Below are 21,303 nucleotides of genomic sequence, written 5' to 3'. Positions count from 1 at the left end.
GCGCCCGGCGTGAGTTTTAAGCCATCAGGTCCAGGACACGAACCGTGGGCGACTATGTGGGAGTCCAGCGACATAGCCATTACGCTAACTGCTGGTTCACAAATAAAGGAGAATTCATGATAGCTAGTAAGTAGAACAGTACTGAAAGGGTTGGTCACTAATAAACTGGTAATTATTGGTCTCAGTGTTTCCTCCATTAGGGTCATTTTCCTTTTGGAAGACTCTGTATCTCCAAAGAAGGCAAGCAGACTCAAAAGAAGTATGGTGTGGGTAACCTCTCTTAGTCTTCTGATCTTTCACTTTTGTAGGTATCCAAAATTCACTGATATTGCTATGTTTCCTTTGCTTATAAAGTTGTCAACTTCTGTGACAATGACACCGCAGGCAAGAAGACAATATTAGAGATTTTCATTACTGTTGATTTTGAAAGATAATTAGAGAGTACTCAAATGATTGAAGGATATGACACTAAGCTTAAAAACAGGTAGTCGTTTTATGAACATGTCCTTTAATATTTCTACTTTAGTGAGATAATTTTGGTTCTCCAATATACCATGATCATTTCTACATAAGGTGTTGGTTTAAATAGCCTTTCCACTTGAAAAAAATAAACCTACCATTTTCACGTTTCCTCTGGGAAATGAAAAGGCAGATGAAGAGGCTGTGAGGACAATTGACTATCACGCATATTAAGATGAGATTATACTTTTCACAGCCAATGAACTGAATACTTTTGTCTACTATCTTGCAATTATAAAAGTATTCTCTCCATAATGTGATTTCTTATAATTTGCATTACAATATGCATGTTCCATTAACCGATAGGAGCTAACCATGGGCAGTTTTCTTATAAAAGCACTTTGCAAACATTTTTGCTTTAAGCTAAACTTTATCTGGTGTCCACGTAATGGAGTCTAGAGCGCAAAACCTAAATCAAAGAAATTTTGAGAAATAAATTTATTTAAACCTATCCAAGAACATGGACTTCTCATTGAGATAAATAGCATTGAAATTAAAGTGTAAGGTATAATAATCCTTGTAACCATTTTCCAGAATAGTGAGATAACAAATTTCCATTCAAATTACAGAACACATATAAAACCAGGCCTTCTAATGTTCATTTATTCATTCAGCACTACAGCAAGGTAGGAAAGATATAAACAATGCCAAAGCAGGACACTAAGGACCAGAAGCATAACTTAATTTGCAAAATTAGGAGCAGTTTGTGTTTGGCAGGCCCCAGATCTCATGCCGAACTCTGTAAAACTTTGTTATAATGAGTAGGAAAAGACTTACATGTTTAGGATACAATGCTCAGATCAAGAAGATATTGATAACTTCAATGTTTCCTTCCTAGTTTTATATTAATTTACCCAAGTAATACAATAGTTACAATAAAATAGCTACTTATTTCAATAAGAATGAATTTATATAGGCTAATATTTAAAGAAGGTTGTATCCCAGTCATAAAGGCTCATAGATAGTATGACTCCTTGGGAGACTAAAGCCACATTGGAGATCTGAGTGCTGTTCCAAGCCACACTGAAATGCCACATACAATTGCACACATCTATAATTCTAGCTAATTGAGGGGCTGGGGCAGGAAGATCATATCACTATGGAACCCTGTTTAAAATATCTCCTTTCTGAGGCTGACAGGTGACATGGTAGTCAAGATGCTGGATCCCCACTTGCCCAACTGCAGTTTAAGTCCTGGACTCGGCACCTTATTTTCTCACTTTCTCTCTTTCTGTGTCTGTGTGTGTCTCTCTCTCTGGTCAAATTTAAATAAATAAAATAAATAATTCTTCCAAAAAATACCCCCTTCTATCTCTTTACCCTTTAATTCCTCCTCTCTAATAAAGAAAAAAATAAAATAAAATAATAAAAAATAGATCATTATATTCAGTACCCAGAATATCCAAAGAAAATTTTTCTATGATCTTGAAGATGGAATAAAGCTTCAAATCTTCAATATACTCATGTTCTAAAGAGCCTTAAGAAGCTTCTAGACCAATCTCCACAAAACCCAATAAGTTGGCAGGGCAGGTCCTGCTACTGTCAATAAACAATATTCCTCCTGTCTATGTAGGCAAAGCTATAAGGATAAAAGAAATTGAAGGAGTTCTCAGGAGTGCAATGTTCTCACTGAGAGATTATTTGGGAATGAAGTGGGTTGCCTCTCTTCCAGAGGCCAAGCTAAATGAAGAGGGCACACTAAGAGAATTACTTCTAGAAAAGGGAACTACCTATGAAAGGGATATCAATACTCATTGGAAGTATGCTTATGCAGTGGGTTTGCTAATCTTTGTACTGTGCCAAGCTAAGAAGAGGAAATGCATCAGATCAAAATGGCAGGCTAGAGGGTGATTTAGCAGCAGACTTTGGTATGGGAAGGGTGAATAACATTTTGGTGGGCAAAATGAACGCTATCCATGGTGCCTAGGCTTGAGCCATATTTCTGGCACCCAAACCAAGACAGCTGCTAATCAGAAGAGGGCCTGCAGCTAGGTAACCACTAGCTAAATGAGAAGATGCAGTGAAACAAGAAAATATCAAGCCAGAGAATATCTTTCTTGTGAGCCACAAGATAGGCAACATCTGAGGATACAGACAGCAACTAATATTGTTAATCACTAGTAATCAATCACCATTAATAGTGCTAATAACTAATAGTGCTAATTAAGTTTTGGATTTGCCTCCAAAGTTCATGCATTTTCCATTACATCATTAATTGTAATCTCAAAGACAAAAACGGTGTGTCTCATATCCAGTTCATAACCTTCACTTGATAACCTGAAGCCAATAAATAATATATTAAAGAATGTTTAATTTATTTATCAACAGTGAGTAATTAAGGGAAGCCAAGGATATCTGAAGAATAATTCCAACCTCTTTTTCATGATAAAATAATGACCAGCTATTGTTTTTATAGTGGACATTTCTTTTTTCTTTCTTTCTTTCTTTTTTTTTTTTTTTTGCTTGACTATCTGGAATCTTCTCTATATGATCATCCCACCGCCTTCTTTTTTTTTTCTTTTTTTCTCTTGTGAGAGATTTTTGCTATAGAGCCTATGTGCTCACTGGAGAGACAGAGAGAGACAAAAAGTGAGAACTCATCCCCCAGGGAGGTTGGACAGATCACAGTCCTTTCTCCTCCATTCTCCTCTCAGAATTTTGGGCACACATGCACTATTCCCAGTGTGAGTTTTAAGCTGCCGGGCCCAGGACTCAAACTGCCATCTGCTGGTCCCCCCACTGCCTTAATTAATTATATTTAGTTCAGTCTCAAGCCTTACACCTTGGTTCTGCATATATGACTGAGAATAATCATATTTCTGTGGTATCTGCTCCTTGTTTCAGAATAGACCAGTTCAAAATCTTCTGGGACTAACAGAAGAGTGACATTTTCTTTTGGTTAGATCTCTACATGTGAGAATGACTTAAGCCTAAAGCTCTAGTGGCCCTATTTTCCACATTCAAGAAGATAAGCCTTAAATAAGGGCATAAAGAAGAAAAATATTTATCCAAGGAGAAGAAGGAAGAGCAGGGCAGAGAGAGAAATGGAAAGAGAGGAAAAGTGTGATAAATGTCTGTCACAGAGACTGAAACTCTAAATCATTAGAAAGATAATATATGAGTCATATTCGGGATATAAAAAGGTAAATTATTTTAAACCTCATTTTACAAAGACTATATATATATACATATATATATATGTATATATATAAAATATGTATATACACACACGAGGGGACTTCAAAAACTTAATGTAAAAATGAAATTAAAGTATAAGTCTATTTTGATGCCAAAAGTGTTTGAAATCATGAGGATTTTTCATAATATGCATTTTTCTTAAGTTTTTAAAATATCCCTCATATTTATAATTGCAAATATTAGAATGAATTTAGGGGGACTAGCAGTTAGCGTCATGGCTATGTCACTGGACTCTCACGTAGTTGACCGTGGTTCGAGTCCTGGACCCGGTGGCTTAAACTCACGCCGGGTGCGTGTGCGTGCGTGCCCAAGATCCCGAGAGGAGAATGGAGGAGAAGGGATTGTGGTGTGGCCATCCCCCTGGGGGTTGATTTCTCACTTCCTGTCTCTCTGTCTCTCTCTGTCTGGCGAGCACATGTGCCCTATAGCAAAAACCTCTCCAAAAAAATAAGTAAAGAAATAAAGAAAGAATGAATTTAGGAAAAGAAAAGTTCTCTTTAAAATTACCTCTGAATAGTAAGCTATCTAAAATTCTAAAATTTTGTCAATATTTTTATAAGTTCATTTATTTATTTATTTGATCCATGAGTGAGAAAGATAGAGAGAGACAGCATCCCCACAGGGTCTCTACACAACCTAACCCCAGCTCTGAGCAGCCATTAATGGTGGACACATATGTGCCTGGAATACTCAAGGAGGTTTGCAGACTAGAACTGGCAACCTTCTAGTGTGAGATTGCCTTAAAGTAGGTCATATTTTACCACTGCACCACCATCAGGACTCCCTCTGTATATTTTTAAATGCATGATTCATGAAGGAAAAAAATGTTAGACTTTTCAAACCTTAGATCATGGTGGGTCATGAGGTAAATGTTTTCTCTGAGTTTCAAGGGGCATTAATCACAGGACATGGTGGTTATCATCAAGTTATAATACACCAGTGCTATGTGACTATGAAATCTGTATAACAACATCAGAGTTTTTCATAAATGAAAATACTTCTCCTTAGGCTGGAACATTAAATACTTTGTGCAGGCCTACACAGTGTAGGTGTTTATAAATTCTTACAGGTAGAATTCTGAAGCTCAAGGAGCTGAGTTTAAGAAATCATTAGTACTAAATTTTTTACTTAGTTTTCTGTGTAATATTACAAAGATAATTTATTACTTTGCTTCCAGATGATTGGGTATTTCAAGTGTTTTTCCTCATACAGTGAATCCAGGCTTACTAAATCTAACCAACAATCCTTAGAATACTATGCTCAGTCAAATGTAATCCAATAAACATTCATTGAACACTGTGCTAATCTTATCCCTGTCCTCAAGGGACTCTCCAGTACAGTAGGGAACAAAAACACAAAATGTAATTAAACTTCTTAGCGAGAACTGTAGCTGTACAAGCCTGTGCAAAGTAGAAAGACAGCACAAAGGAGCAATTCATTCTATTCAGAGGCATTTAGAAAGACTTCATGGTGGAGTTGACTCAGGATCTAAGGCTTGAAGGATAAAGAGAAATGCACCAAGCACATGATTGCCTTACCTCAGTCAGGGACGTTCGGCACCTTGCTCGGATTTGTGAAAGATTCTATTGGGAACCTTGATTTTGATCACACCTCAAAACTGAAACTGAAGCTTATTCATAGCCAAATACCAGCTTCAACTCTCTCTTAAAATATGGCCCTCTACTTGAGGTAAAATTAGCCCAGGATTTATCACATTTTATAGAGATTGTCCATCAGCTAAATATTTAAAAAAAAAACAAATCTGTAAGTAGACAGCAGATATGTTTTTTGAGTAGTTCATAAACTTGAGATACTTGGAAACAAAGTGATTCTCTCACTTTTGCTAGAACCCCTCATCAAAAAATTGACAAAGTAAGAAACCTCCTAGAAAGCTGAGAGACCCACTAACCTTTCCATGACCTGTAAATAATTTAAAATTAGTTATTAAGAATTTACACCGTAGGAATGAAAAAGCATTTCAAATTAGAGTTTCATGCTTTTGTCCTTACTACATTACAAGCATTTCAAGGATAAGAGAGCTCATTATGAGAAATTTCAAGCAATCAAGTATCAAGTATGGTATTCCTTTAAGAAGGAGTCTAGACTTATAGATAAAAGTGTCATTCTACATCTGAAACTTTCTATCAGTTTATAAATTATGGTTTTACTATGGTTTGCTTCTAAATAATGGTTACTTTTTGTTAAAAGGAAAATTTACCAAGTTGTATTTTATAGTTAAGGAGAGGGTTAATAAAAATAAATAAAATTCACATAGACATGCAGAGCTTTCATTTGTAGGAAAATCGCGTATCAAGGTCAAAGCAGTATGCTATAGTATTAATAGAATTACAGAATAATTCCAAGAAAATATGAATGGAATTTTAGTAACTACATCCAGTAACACTACACCAATCATATTACTATGAATTATTTATCAGTCATAGGAAACTAACCATTCTCCTTCTTTCACCGTTAATCAGATGAAGGGACATTATTGTGACCTTGGTTAGTTGTGGTGAGATCTGTCCTTTTTAGAAAGAGTAAAATAAAACTAGCTGGAGCTGATTACTATTTTTTTATAGTAAAAATTTCATTAGAATGTATTTTGTGATGTATACAATTTCACCTTCATAACCTTCATGCTGAGCTTTAAAAGAATCTTTTTCATGAGATATGTTCAACAACAGAATCCTATCAGGAATATGAATGCCTGTAAGGTACACAGAAAGACTTGTAATCACAGAACATGAATAAAGCAGCTACCAGAAAACAGAATACAATGATCAAGCTTCCTAAGAAGTTTAGACTCAAAGACCCACGAGTTTTTCCTGGGCTTCTCATGTGAGAACTTACAATCATTGTAGGAAGAGAGAAAAAATTGGCAGCTGCTGGCAGAATTTACTAGTTTCAGAGGTTCATTGGTCAATGGCTAGCATTTCTTGCTACACAAAACCCATGAGATATAGCTAATGGAGAAGCACTGATATCAATCACATGGAAATTTGGATATTAATACAGAATAATAACAACAGTATACTTTAGTATAACAAGGTATTCTAGCATTTAAAATTTTTACTTAAAGCATTTTAATATATTATTTTTCACCTTAAATATATATGTACTTTACTTGAATGCAGGAGTCCTCGACTTCTAGGAATCAGGCTCTACAGCAGAAAGTGACCAGGGGTGGGCAAGGACAATGAGTGAAGCTCCATCTGTATTTACATCCACTCATCATCATCCACATTACTGCCTTACCACCTGAGTTCCACCTCCTGTCAGATCAGCAACAGCACTAGGTTCTTTTTTAATTTTATTTTTTAAGTTTTTGTCATAGGGCACATGCACTTGCCAAAGAGATGGAGAGAACAAGAGTGAGAAATCACCCTTCAGGGAATATGGTCATGCTGCAATCACCTCTCCTTCACCCCCTGGATTTTGGGCACAAATGGACACATGTCCCTGGCTTGAGTTTCAAGTCACTGGATTCAAGACTCGAACCATATTTGGCCTTGTGGTAGTCTAGGACCTTAACCACTATGCCATATACTGGTCCCCAGCATTAGATTCTTATAGGAGTGCCAATCCTCTTGTGAACTGCATGCATGCTCCTAGGAGAATCTAATACAATAATATAACTTGAGCTGAGACAGTGACACTAGCACTGGGGAGTGGCTGCAAATACTTCATTATGATGAGTTGTACAATTATTTCATTTTATATAACAATGTAATAATAATAGAAATAAAGTGCACAATATATACAGTGTGTTTGAATCATCCCCAAACCATCCCCTTCGTCAGCCCCATCCTTGAAAAAATTATCTTCCATGAAACTTCTTGAGGACCGGTCCCCAGGCCACTGCTTTAATTCAATAAAACTGTTTTCCATGTATTCATGTGTTGATATAGCCAACTGCATTACCATTTCCTGAAGCATGGGGAAATGGTATTAAGAGATTTTTCACACCAAATCTATTCATTTTGCAAATGGAAACAAAAGAATATACTTACACAACTTCTCTAGATTTAAAACTAATGTTCCTTGGGGCTAGCAGGTGGCATGGTGGTTAAGACGGTTGGATTTTACTTGGACAAGTGTTTGGTTTGAGGCTCAGACCCGGTGGCTTAAACATGCCAAGTACTGGGGACAGCAGATGGCATAGTGGCTGTGTCACTAGACTTCCATAAGGCCAATCATTGTACAAGTCCTGGATTCAGTAGCTTGAAAATCATGCGAGGTACATGGGTATGCGTGTCCAAGATCCCAGAAGGAGAATGGAGAAGAAGCGACTGAGGCATGACCATTCCCCCCAGGGTGATTTCTCACTTTCCCTCTCACTATATCTGTTTCCTGGTGACCACGTATGCCTTAAAGCAAAAACCTCTTCAAAAATTTCTGGGTGAATGTGTGTTCTGAGAGGATTATGGAAGGGAAGGAATTAAGGTGTGGCCATCCCCCTGGGGGTGCTTTCTCACTTTTCCTCTCTTTCTGTCTCTGTCTCTAGCAAGTGCACACACTCTATAGAAAAGAAAAAAAGAATAATAAAAAAAAACCCTAATGTTTCTTTACCATTTACATTGTAAACAGTGTAAATATTCTGCTTTCAAAAATTCCAGTTATATCAAAAACAAACTTTTTTGAAGCCAACAAGGAGCACAACTGTGGTGCAATGATCAAGTTATTTTCTTGTCTTTATAACACTGCAGGCACAAATTATTAACCAAAAATGTTCATTGAGTTCACCTAGTTCAGATGGTTTTTCTTAATAATAACTGAAGCTATCTTTAAATCTGAGATTTAATAATAGAATAATTAATTGAGATAATAACACTCAAACATTTTCTTCTTAGGTTTTCTCTCTCTGAAGACAATTTTCCTAGCTATAGAAAGACCACCTGCTAATCAGACAGAAAAATTACAAGGTCAATGGCAATGTCACATAGTTGACATAGAATTCAAAGCCATAATTCTTACCTCAAACTTTAATAAGGGGCAGTGGATACAAACAAATGAAAAATTAATTTTCTGATTTATATTTTACTTGATGTCATAACTAACAGTTGTTCCACTTGAAGAAATTCTATTTAATTGAGAGGAAAGTTCTGATATCATAGAGATAGGAAAATAGGTTGGTTGTAATAGATTAATATTTTTCTAAGATGAGGGTTGTTTTTCTTTAGTTCTTCTCTAATAATCTGGGAGTCTTGTAGCTTTATCAGATTCTGAAAATCATAAGCTATTCTACTTCACAGAAGATAAACTTTTAGCTAGAAATTTGTAACCAAGGGTCTCAAGAATTGAAAGTCATGGTACTTCTTTTCTATTGCTGCTGCAACAAAGTATCATACATCTATCATTAAAAAATCTCATTAATTATCTCATAGTTTCAGTGGATCATAAATCCAGGGGGTTCAGCTAGATACTCTGCCTAGAGTGTCAATCTGAAATCAAGGTGTCAGTAGTGTTGTGTTCTTTACTGGAGGAAAATCCATTTATTGTTCATTCAGGTTGTTGACAGAATGAAGCTCTTTATGATTCTACGACTCAGATAACGATTTTCTTGCTGTCAGCTGGCAGCCATTTACAACTTTTAGAGGTCACCCAAATTCTTTGGCCCATGACCCTCCTTCATCTTCGAAGTCAGAAATGCCAGGTAAATAAACAAGGTTTGCAAAAAATAGATTTTGACAGGGCTGGCCCCATAGCCTAGTGGTTAAAGAAGCTGGATCCTACATGACCCACTGTAGTGGTTCCAATCTTAACCCCTGTGGATTGAAAAACACAACAACCATGTGTGATGTGTGCCCCGAATCCCAATAGGATGAAAAATTGGAGATGAGGGATTGTGGTGTGATCCATACCCTATCAAGGGGTACTTTCTCACTCTCTCTGATTCTCTTGGGTGCACATGTGCCTTCAGGCAACTAAAATAATTAAAAACTAATCATATAAAGTAACACTTGTGAAAAATTAAACTCCTTTTAGGAGAAATATTGATGATACATTCAATGCACTATGAATAGTAGTTGCTTTCTGAAAGAATAAAATGCAACTTCTAAACATTTCAGTGATACCTGAACAATTAAAATTTTTTTCTATTTTATTTAGGAGTGACTCAGTTAATTTTCTGTATTTAATTTTCCATTTAACAGAATGTTAGGTAAAAATGAATGGGATGCTTTTTTGGGGGGGATGTCTTGTATCTTAAAGAAATTTAAAGCAACACACTTTTGTCTTGGTTCCAGAGAAAATTAAGTAGGCAGAGTTTCTAGCCCACATTAAGGAATTATCAGTTTTTCTGCCATAATAGGTTTGCTTATCCATCTGGCAATAAGCCCAAGGTAATAAGTTCCTGTGCATTTTACAATTTAGAAACTACCAACCTATTGACCATGTTATAAAAAATAAATTAAGCAGTTTCTGTCAAAACTCAGTAGGGGAGCAATGCAATCCTCCTCTAAAATCCAGGCACCTGAGAACCAGATACTGTCATGAAGGACTAGAAAAAAAGTACCATTTTCACGGCCTCCATTAAGTAAATGCGCATGGACGATTTGCCTTATAGACATCCCTACATATTTCACCAAGTTATTTGTTATTTCACATCCATCTTTAATATAAACTTATATATTTGTTTTAATAAAGTCATTTCCATGCTCAGGTAAATTCTCCATATTTGGATCTGATGTTTCTGATTATAATTGTCAGTCTTAACTTTGAAATACTTTTTTTATGATTCTAGAGCAGTGGAGAAGGAGTCACCTGGGGAAAGTATTTACTAAAGTGATCTTTAAAAAGAAACTGTTATATACATTGATAAGACAATGCATATATACATACTGTTATTGTAAAGGTTTATTATACGCTGTTCAGATATTCTTTAATAAAATTGTTGAGTTAACATTTGAAAGTATACTATAAATCTTTTTCTGGTCTTTAAGTAGCTTACTTATTTTGGTATCTTGATAAATTGTACTATAAAAATCAATTCTAATTACTGTATATAATACAACACAAGCAAGGATAAGGAAATAAAATGTTAATGGTTAATGATTATACATCAAGCTACAAGGATTTTTATGATGGGAAGGTCTGAGATTTGGTGTCATTATTGCAGTTAATTCATTTCTACTGAGGTTCTTTCAGCAAATAGCTCAAGATTCATAAAGTAGTTGTCTTAAAATAGTCAGTAGTACTTACCTCCAGTTTCATTCATTCATGTTTTGTTTACTGAGAGTATACTGTTCGATAGACTATGTTGATATCAAGGAAAATACTACAATAATTACAGCTGCTATATGCACCAGAAAAAAATAATTACAAAGCTGTATCTGTTGTATTTCATAATACGTCTTATGTAGTGTATTTAGATGATATACTTTTTTCAAGATATATTTAGTTTGATATCATTATTTATCTGGGTATTAAAAACACTTGTAAAAATGGAATGATAATATGACACTTTCACATTCACTCCTGATGCTTAATTCATTGTAATCTTTGTGACTACAGAGAATATATCATGCTTATTATTATATCACTCGGATCTAGCTCCATACTTTGCATATAATCAGTATTTAGCAAATATTATCTTTATGCATTTTCTTGTGAATGAATAAATCCAAAATTAACCTGGACGAATACTAGTCAGGCAGTATATGAGTAGTACAAGATAATGCAATAGATTCACGCTTGACTATAACATTTAAAAAGTTTTGCTTTTTATGCATAGAAAATGCTAAGAGAAAGCTAATAATTACCCTTCCTCCTAGAAAAGCAAAAATTCTGGATTAAAAAATGTGGATGTTTAGCTTTAGTTAACGTGATTAGTCAGATTCCACCTTTTGAATCAACATCCAATAATACTTTTACAGTATTTTACACATACAAGCTTTTCCATTTCTATCACAAGTTTAATAATTCAGACCTAAATTTTTTAAATGGCATTTCTTTATTTGAACATTTAAGACTCAGTTTAATTTCTAGGGTTGTGTTTATGAGGCCAGAAGTATAGATTTCAGCTTATTGAGAGTAATAAAAGGTCTTTGCTTACTCAAATGCTTTACTGCTCATCATTCCCATTTATGAGTGTAACTGAGTTATCAACATGTGGAAAGGAAGGGTTTGAGCATTCATTCACATGCACTGTTCTCATTTCCAGGACTGAGAGAAATCCAGTACTTGGCTATTTTTCATATTTCATTCCAGGTCACTAAGACCCCAGAGAAATCGTTTTTCACTAAATTGCCTTGAAGCTAGGAAGAAAATGGAAAACATGTTTTTAAATCTTTCACTTCTTCATGTCAAGCATTGTGTATATCCAATTAGATAAAGATGTAAATCTACTTGGGAGACTTTAGGGGATGAAGCAAAAAGTGGTAAATTAGTTTACAAAAAAGAAATAAAAGCACTATTACTAAATTTGTTATATTTTGAGTATAAGTATCTCTTACTAGCTTCAGATTTATATCAACAATAATATGAAAAAAGGTAAAAAGTGAGAAGAACTTGGACAGACAAAAGCTAAGATAACAAGATGCCTTAGCTCTTGAAGATATTGATAAGTATATCTGGTAGAACAAAATTGTCCACAGAGGTATTTTGTGGAAACAAGACTTTCTATACAAATAATACAATGACCTTGTAGAACATCATTCTTTTTAGTTATTATTAATTTCATGAGCATGAGAAACAGAAAGAGAAAGAGAGAAACAAGCATCATTAACAGAGTCTCACACCACTAATCGTCCATTGCCCTCTCCACCTCAGCCCTTCCAGCTATCCAGGGTCACGGGCATGCATGCTAGAGGGTACAGAAGGACGAGGAGACTGAACCTGCTATCTTCCACAGGAATCCAGCATTGTTGGAGCAGCTCATTACCACATGCCACTGAGTAAGCCCTAACATCTCTCTTAATAAAAGCATCATGCTGACTAAAATTAAATAGGGTTTGTACACGGTATTAATAAAATTGTTCATAAAATACCATAGATTATAGGGTAGATGAAGTCTTGCAGCTATAAAAATGCCACACTCTGTTGTTTTAGAAGCAGATGCCTAATATGGCCACTCTCTGTTTGAAGATATTTTTTATTAACATTTTCTCTTTTTTACATTTTGTATTTGGTTGTTCCTTTGTGTGTCCTACCAGTGCAGCTTTGACAAGTAGTAACAGATCGAATGGATTATTAATATAGTTGTCCTGTCTGAAATGGGTGTAAAAATGACAATTCAATATAGAGAAGTTCAAACTATGCTTTGAAGTGAAATAAATCTAGGCAACAATAACATAGCAAATACACCAAGTAAACTGTAAATTAAGTATTTTTGCAATATGTCAATTCCCAAATCTTTTATCATGCTTTTCACATAACAAAATTGTATTCCTATCTATGATATGTGCACCAGTCTTGAAGCGCTAATGCCAATGTCTGAATAACAATGCTATCAGAGTTTCAATCAAAAAATGAAATTTGTGTTGATGCCTAAGCGATATTTTTTCTCAAGTGCAGTGCACAATGTACTGGGGATATGAAAGAAAGTAATCCTCTGTCTTTCTCTCTGACAAATATTTAATGGAACAGCGGTGGCTGCAATGCTACTGGCCTTAACTTTGAAATGAAATGTCATATGCAGCATCAAACCTAAGTATCTCTGTTTGGATATTGCATTTAAAAAATGAAATCAGAGTTACTCTTTTAAAAAGATGTTTTAACATCTATCAGTACACTGAAGATATGAAGAATTTCAGGAAAAAAAAAACAGTAATGCAATAATGCTAACTATATTGCAGCTTGACATTTTACTTCTGTCAGTGCAAATTACGTATCAGGCATCCACTTCTACAAGGTACTGAGTCACTGAGTACATGAAAATAAATATAAGCAATATATTAATTGGGGGATAATCTTAGATTGTAGTTTGGGAATAATGGAAAGGACCACGCAGGACCACAACTGGAATACAGAGAATCTTGTTGCTACATATTTTATTTTTAAAAATAGTTACAAAGCTTTATTTGACTTACATAATGTATTTCATTTTATATCATTATTTGTGTGGATATATCTGGGAAAAAGTTTTAAAAGATCTCTTTTAACTGTGTACAAAAAGATTACCAAAACTGGCAGAATACCTATTGATTATTCCTTATTTTCACAGAGTTGACTGGGAAAAAACAGCAGGAGGCATTAAACTTACAGCAAGACTGTTATGTCTATTTAGGATCAATGCTAAACCTTTTATTGGCAACATGAGAAAGATAAACTACATTTCAAAAACCAGTGTTGAATTTCAAGAGAAGAAATATATCATAATCTCAAAATTTCAACTTGATGTTCTCCACAATTTACTAAAACTAGAAAAATATTATGTTGAATCAAAGTTCACAGTTTATTATAGTTAGAAATAGCTCAGAGCTAGTTTTGTTTTTCCAGGATGCCTTCAGAAAACATTAAGTAATTCCCTCTGTACTGATTATGGTGGCCCCCACTGGACAGCAAAAGATGACTGAATGCATGCAAAGGGTCTTCATAGAGTTCACCACAATGTGAACTTTCAGAAAACTATGCATGGATTTCCAAAAATTTTTTGCACCAAAATAAACTCACATTTTAATTCCATTTGTCCACCAATTTTATAAATTCCCCTCTTATTCTAACAAGTTCTATATGGTATGTTTGCAGAATCTTACACATGCCTTCCTCTGAATAACATTTTTTACAAATTCTGAAATACAATATAGCTTTATTTTCAATTTTCAAATTTATAAACTAAATAAAATGCTTTTCAGATCCTTTTCTAAAAATATCTTCTATATCATCCCTAGTCAACAACATGTTTTTCTCTACTCTCTTGAACATATAGAGAATAGTTATAGTAACTGTTTTGGCAACCTTGTCTACTAGTTACGCACAGGGAGCACCTCAAAGTAGATATAGTCTTTGCGTTATGGTTGCAGGGCATGTGAAAGCTCTAAACAAAGACATAATCTACTGCTGGGCTTTACAGATAGAAGAAACCTGAGCGTTTGTTAGCTAGAGAAGGCCAGGAGAGGCTTGTTTAGAACCACGTGGGAAGGGAAGAGCATAGGAAAAGAAATATGGGGGGGAAATAGAGAGGTAAGGCACTTGTGGGACACAGATAAGGTTTATTATCTGTTGATGAGGATCTGTATAGTAGTCTCAACTGGGCTGGACTGAGGTGTATATCATGCTGGGTAAAGTCTCTTTGCAGTCTAAATGATGTATAGCGATTTAATGTACAAATCATGAAAATTAATGAATTAATTGATGTTTAAAAACATAGAACCACGAGGGGCTCCACAGCTGAAGCATGGCTTTGCCTCCCCTAAAAAGAGTGAGTATAGCACAGCTCGGAGCCCCGACATTCTCTAGGAAAGATTCTGGGTCTGCCTGACCTGCACTTATTGTCTGTCCTTTCTCAATCCACAGCCCTTCTCCTTGGGATACCCTGTCTCTTCACCCTCAGGCAGGGGCAGTTCCATCATCTTTTTTTCATTCTGAATATCTATCGGTCTAGTCTGTCAGTCTACCTAATTTCTGAATATAAGTAATGTTTTTCGGTTTCTTTACTTGACTATGCATTTATGGCTGGTTTTGGCTTTTTTTTTTTTTTTTTGGAGAGGTTTTTGCTATAGGGTGCATGCGCTCGCCAGACAGACAGAGAGGGACAGAGAGACAGAAAGTGAGAAATCACCCCCCAGGGAGGATGGCCATGCCGCAGTCCCTTCTCTCCCATTCTCCTCTCGGGATCTTGGGCACACACGCACACGCACCCGGTGTGAGTTCAAGCCACCGGGTCTGGGACTCGAACCATGGTTGACATGTGAGAGTCCAGCGATATAGCCATTATGCTAACTGCTGGTCCCAGCTATTACTGGCTTTTGATGACTTTTATGAATGTTGCCTTTTGTTCTAGCACTCATTTATGTTACTTGAAATCAGGTGTATGTTTTCCAGGCTTGCTCTTAAGTTTCATTAAGGCAGGTACAAAAGAGTTTTAGTCTGGGACCTTTTGGCAGTTGTATCTATTATAGTTTCTTTACTTGTAACTCATATATGACAAGGTTTCTACTGGAGCTGGTGTGAACAGGAAACGTTTCTACTCCTATGTGACATGGTCTATCATTTTCCAGAGCTGCCTTCTGTCACGGTATTTACCTCTTACACATGTACAAACTGTGGAAGGCTGCATATTAGATCTTGCACATGAACAACTGTTGGTCCATTTTGTGCCCTTACCCTAACATGGCTGTCTGCTTCTGTAAACCTGCTTGCTCTTCCGTGGGAAAATAGCTTGTGTTAGCCATATAGAAAACCATATCCAGGACAACGTCCTGTACCTGCTACTGTCTTTGCTAACTAGCCGGAAACCCTTTTGTTAAGCAATGTAACCGCTTACATGAAAACCCCACTCCCTTCAGAAATAATTAACTTGTTTGATTCAGCTTCTGTAACTGCTTGCATAGAAACCCCTGGTAACTGACCCCCTGTAAAAAGACTACTCCAACTTCAATCGGGGCTACAGACTGGCAGCTCATAAAGGCTCATTTAAACTTAATCTGGCTTTGGTGGTCATTCATTCAGTGGCACTCTACAACAAAACCAGTGCTGAGCCAAAGGTTTGAGGGGACGCACTCTTCAGTGCTCTTTTTCAATATATTACCCTCCTTTCCAGTATTCTGCTCAACAACTCCACCCATGCTGGCCTCTGCTTAACCTCGGTGAGACTATGAGGCTCCCCTGTGGTTCCCTATCCTGTACAAGGGCTTAGAAACTTCTGGGAGTGAGCTGAGGCACTTGTAGGTCTCATTTTGCCTATTTCTCCTACTCTAGCTTTTCTCTAATGTATAAAAAACATTGCTAGAATTTGTTATAATCATCCACTTATCTGGTTGTTTAGGACCACAGAGTATATTTGGTCCCTGTTACTCCATTTCAAGCTGAAGTGGCAGAACTCCCCAGATCTTACTAAACATTCTGTATTAAAAGAAAATTGGTCAAACAACTAGGAAAATATTTTTTATTCCTAGCAAACACTGAAGTTTATTTTTAACCTGAAGAGAAATGTGGAACTGAACCATAGATTTTCAAGCCTGAGGAAAATGTTTCCTGTGAATTCTCAAGATCTTATAGGTCTTATATTGGGTGCCTGGTGATGAGAGAAATCAAAGAACCATCAAAACTCTTCCCTTTGCTGAGGTGAATTATGAACTGGAATTTTCAAAGGCAGAGGAAGAATTGGTACTGACAGTGCTCTCAAAAGAAGGATATATGACCCTCTTTTATAACTGAAACAGGTGACTGAAATTGTCTTGTTCAGTTTCTCTTTTAAAAGAACTAAATCTCCTTGCCCTAGTTTTTTAAACATGTTTGGCTCCCTTGAGAGGAACTGAGAACAGATCGTAATAGTTTCTTTGTGGTCACATGTTAAGAAGACCAAAGGATCTTTTAATCCTTAATCACAGGTTTCATTTCTAGTGTTTCCACAAATTTTCCGACTTCTGACTTCTCTCAGTACAGTAACATCCCCTCTGTACCAGCTCCATTATCTGTGCACTAATATGTTAGTACTTTGAAAAAAAGTAATTCTCATGGTCTAATAAAGAGAGAACATCACAGATGCATATACAAACTCATAAATATATCTGAAACAACCAATTAAAGTAGTAAAATCATAAAAAAAACTTGCACTAGGTATGTGGAAGGATGAAGTAGTAGATTATTTAATTCTTCTATATTACCTTTCTCCCTACGGAGTTAGAAGTAGTGTTTGCCAAAGGGCATGTGCACTTGCTGGAGAGAGACCGAGTGAAAAAGTGAGGGGAAATGAGAAGTTACTCTCTCCCAGGGGGATGGCCACACTGCAACCTTTCTACACCACTCTCCTCCTGGGATTTTAGGCATGCTTGCACATGCACCTGGAGTGATTTTAAAGCTGCCAGGTCTGGGACTTCAGCATCTTGACTACCACGCCACCTGCTGTCCCCGGTAATATTATTATTATTATAATTCTCAATATTATAGCTGAAGAATTTGCTTCTACAAGATTTTTCTTAAAGTGCGGAAGATCTACAGCCAGAAATGCAAAACTTGAATTTAAACAGGTGTCATAATTACATTCCATTACTTTATACACATACATCACTTGCTTTTTAATGATATCATCTAGGCCCAAAATGGAATCATCAGACAGAACTCTGAGAAATAGCACTATTTTTGCCAGCAAATTCATTTATGGGTTATTATATGATTTTTTTAAAAAAATCTAAGCCAGAACTATTTTCTCCTTGAGCCAGATCATTGTCTTCAGCTAACTGAGAAGCATTCAACACCCTCTTCCTCTCCAGTTTTCCACTCCTACAAGATCAGAATGTTACTCTTCCTGTATTTCATTACTTGGGCTATGGTTGATCCGCCAAATCCTCCCACTAAGCCCCACCATTCCCCATTTCCCCATCAGACTGTGATAAACTAGTAGGCAGACATTTGAGAACAGAAAGACCTTTCCTGCCCTCTCAACTCGAGCTTTGCTCGCCCACAGGGCTGGCTCACCCATAGCCTGGCTCACCCATAGGACTTGCTCTCTGCCGAAATCTAGATCCACAAATCTTAAGGAAACTTAGAGACTTTAGAATTTAATTGCCCTTTTTTTTGAATTTCCAGAGTGGAAAACTGAGTCAGATACAGGTTACATAATGGAATTCAGGTAAACTATCAACCATAGAAGAAAGATGAGGAAAAAAGTCAAAATTTTAATAGTTTGCTATTTTATCCCCAAACAAGCTGTGTTTGGTTGCATCAGACCTCAGGATAAAGATAATCCTCATATTCCATAGTTAAAAAAATCAATATTTCATTTATATATATATATTGTTTATATATATGTATGTATGTGTATGTATGTATGTATGTATGTGTGTGTATATATATATATATATATATATAAAATGAGTCAGGAAAGTCATGATGTGTTTTTCTATGCAAAAACGCATCATGACTTTTCCAACAACCTGTATATTCAACAGTTAAAACTATGTACTATGGAAAAACTGCATGGATTTCAAAATGTTTTGCATCAAAATAAAATTGTACTTTAATTTCATTTTCTATTAATTTTTTGAAGTATACTGGTATCTTTACATGTATAAAATATATATCTAATTATAGGTGGGTCTGTGATATTGTTACTATATGAAATATATTTTTCTAGGAGAAGTATAGTTACCTTTTACAAATTATTTTTATCATTTTCCATTGAAATTATTGCTCAATTTTAGGAAAATATGCTTATTCAATCTTATCTTTCAGAAAGCACCTTCTTTTTTGTTTTTGAAAGTGAGATAGGTCTTCTCTATTTTGTCAGCCTCAACTTTCTCCTAATGTAAGACTGAACAATACATTAAAGAAAATAGGGAACTAGTCAGTGATGTGGTGGTTCAGGCAGCTGAATCCCACATGGTTGACTGTACAGTTCAAGTCTTGAACCCAGTGACTTAAAAAAACACACCAGGTGGATGTACACACATGTGCAAAATCCCAAAAGGAGAAATAGAGAACAAATTGTAGCCATCTCCCATTGGAGGTGCTTTCTCACTTTACTTCTTTCCCTTTCTTTCTCCAGTAAGCACACTATTGCAAATTTAAAGAAGAAAAGAAAATAGTGGGACCAGCAATTGGCATAATGGCTATGTCACAGAACTCCCATGTAGTCTACTGCAGTTTGAGTCCTGGTGGCTTAAATTCACGCCAGGTGTGTGTGCAGGCATGTCCAAGATCCCGAGAGAATGGAGGAGAAGGAATTTCAGCATTACCATCCCCAACCCCAGAGGGTTATTTCATGCTTTCTGTCTCTCTGTCTTTCTGCAAGTGCATGCGCCCTATAGCAAAAAAAAAAGAAAGAAGAAAAGAAAATAAGGGTGGATAATGAAACATGACTGGTAAAATTGTTAATATAGAAAGGAATAAAATACATTAAATTAATTTTTTATATAGAACATGTTTTGTCAGACTATAAAAAACTCTGCCAAATTTCATTTAGCTACACTAATGTTGAAGATCACATTGATCCATTTAAATTTTGAAACTGAGTTTAGAACCACTATTCAATGTTTGATTGAAATGTGTTTAGTATTAGGAGGAAACTATTGTAATTTTAATTTTTAAAAAAATCACACCCAAAAGGATTTCTTTTAAAAATAGAGGCTTCATTATAAATCAAGACAATTCTATCATTGCGTTCCACTACATTTCTGATTCGTACTGAAGTAGCTAGTTTGACTCCTGTGTCAAAAGGAGTAGAATTTGAGAACTCATGAAATGAAATAAATAGCTTTAAGAAAACTAAGGCAGCCATATAACATGAAGTGATTCCAATTCCGTTTTAGAGGAAGAAAAAAATATAAGGAGTAATTTAAGGACAAAATATTAGTACAAGCACAAAGTCAAACTAAAAGCATTGTGCTCTTTTTTATAGTACAGAGCAATTGAAGTTCGCTTGGTCTTCCAAAATCTATCACTAATTAGCAATTTCCTGCTCTCCCAAGGCTCCCGGGAGGGAGGTACAGACATATTGATCCAACTGATGGTGAAGTATCATTTTGCAGTAAGTATCTAAATGGTGCGCCAACCTCCAGTATGTTCTGATACCAGAGTAGTACACTACCAGATGTATCAGCTTATTAAGAAATAAACACTAGTCCCTTTATAAATAAAATAGAAAACATATGCTTATTGGAAACATCCCATCTCACCATGTACTATTTCACATATTATCCATTTATTTTAATTAAAATGCTGTATGTATAAATACTGTGTTGTGTTATAGATGGAGACGCAAATGATGATTTACTAAGTGATGTTGTAATATGTGAAAGTAAAGTACATGAAAACGTTTGTACGTTGAAACCAGACGGCATAGTGGTTATGCGACTGGACTCCCACATGGCTGATGGCATCCGAGTCCTGGACCCGGTGGCTTCAAACTCGTGCAGGGCTCATGTGCGTGTGTGCCTAATATCCCAGGAAGAGAATGGAGATTTTTGCATGCTGAGCACATGCAAAAATCTCCCCCACCCGCCCCCATAAAATGTTCATACATAAATATAATAAAATCATATTTTTAGACTTAAATAAATGCCTGTAAGATACCATTTATATTCCTAAAACTGGATTAGTAGCAAGTGCTGACATGGTTTTGGGTTTGTCAGAAACTAGAGCAGAATCTATATAACAATGACAAAATTTAAGAAAAATGGAAATGTTGGGACCAGCAGTTAGTATAATGGCTATGTCGCTGGACTCCCATGTAGTCGACTGTGGTTCAAGCCCCAGATCCGGCAACTTAAACTCACGCCAGACACATGTGTGTGCGTGCCCAAGATCCCGAGAGGAGAAGGGAGGAGAAGGGATTGCGGCATGGCCATCCCTTCTCTGGGGGGTGATTTCTCACTTTCTGTCTCTCTGTCTTTCTGGCAAGTGTATGTGCCCTATAGCAAATACCTCTCCCTAAAAAGAAAATAAAAAAGAAAAATGGAAATGTTTAAGTATCATTAATTATTG

The sequence above is a fragment of the Tupaia chinensis genome, unplaced genomic scaffold (genome assembly GCF_000334495.1).
Source record: "Tupaia chinensis unplaced genomic scaffold, TupChi_1.0 Scaffold000033_1, whole genome shotgun sequence".
NCBI lineage: Eukaryota > Metazoa > Chordata > Mammalia > Scandentia > Tupaiidae > Tupaia > Tupaia belangeri.
Note: the sequence above shows the minus strand (reverse complement) of the source record.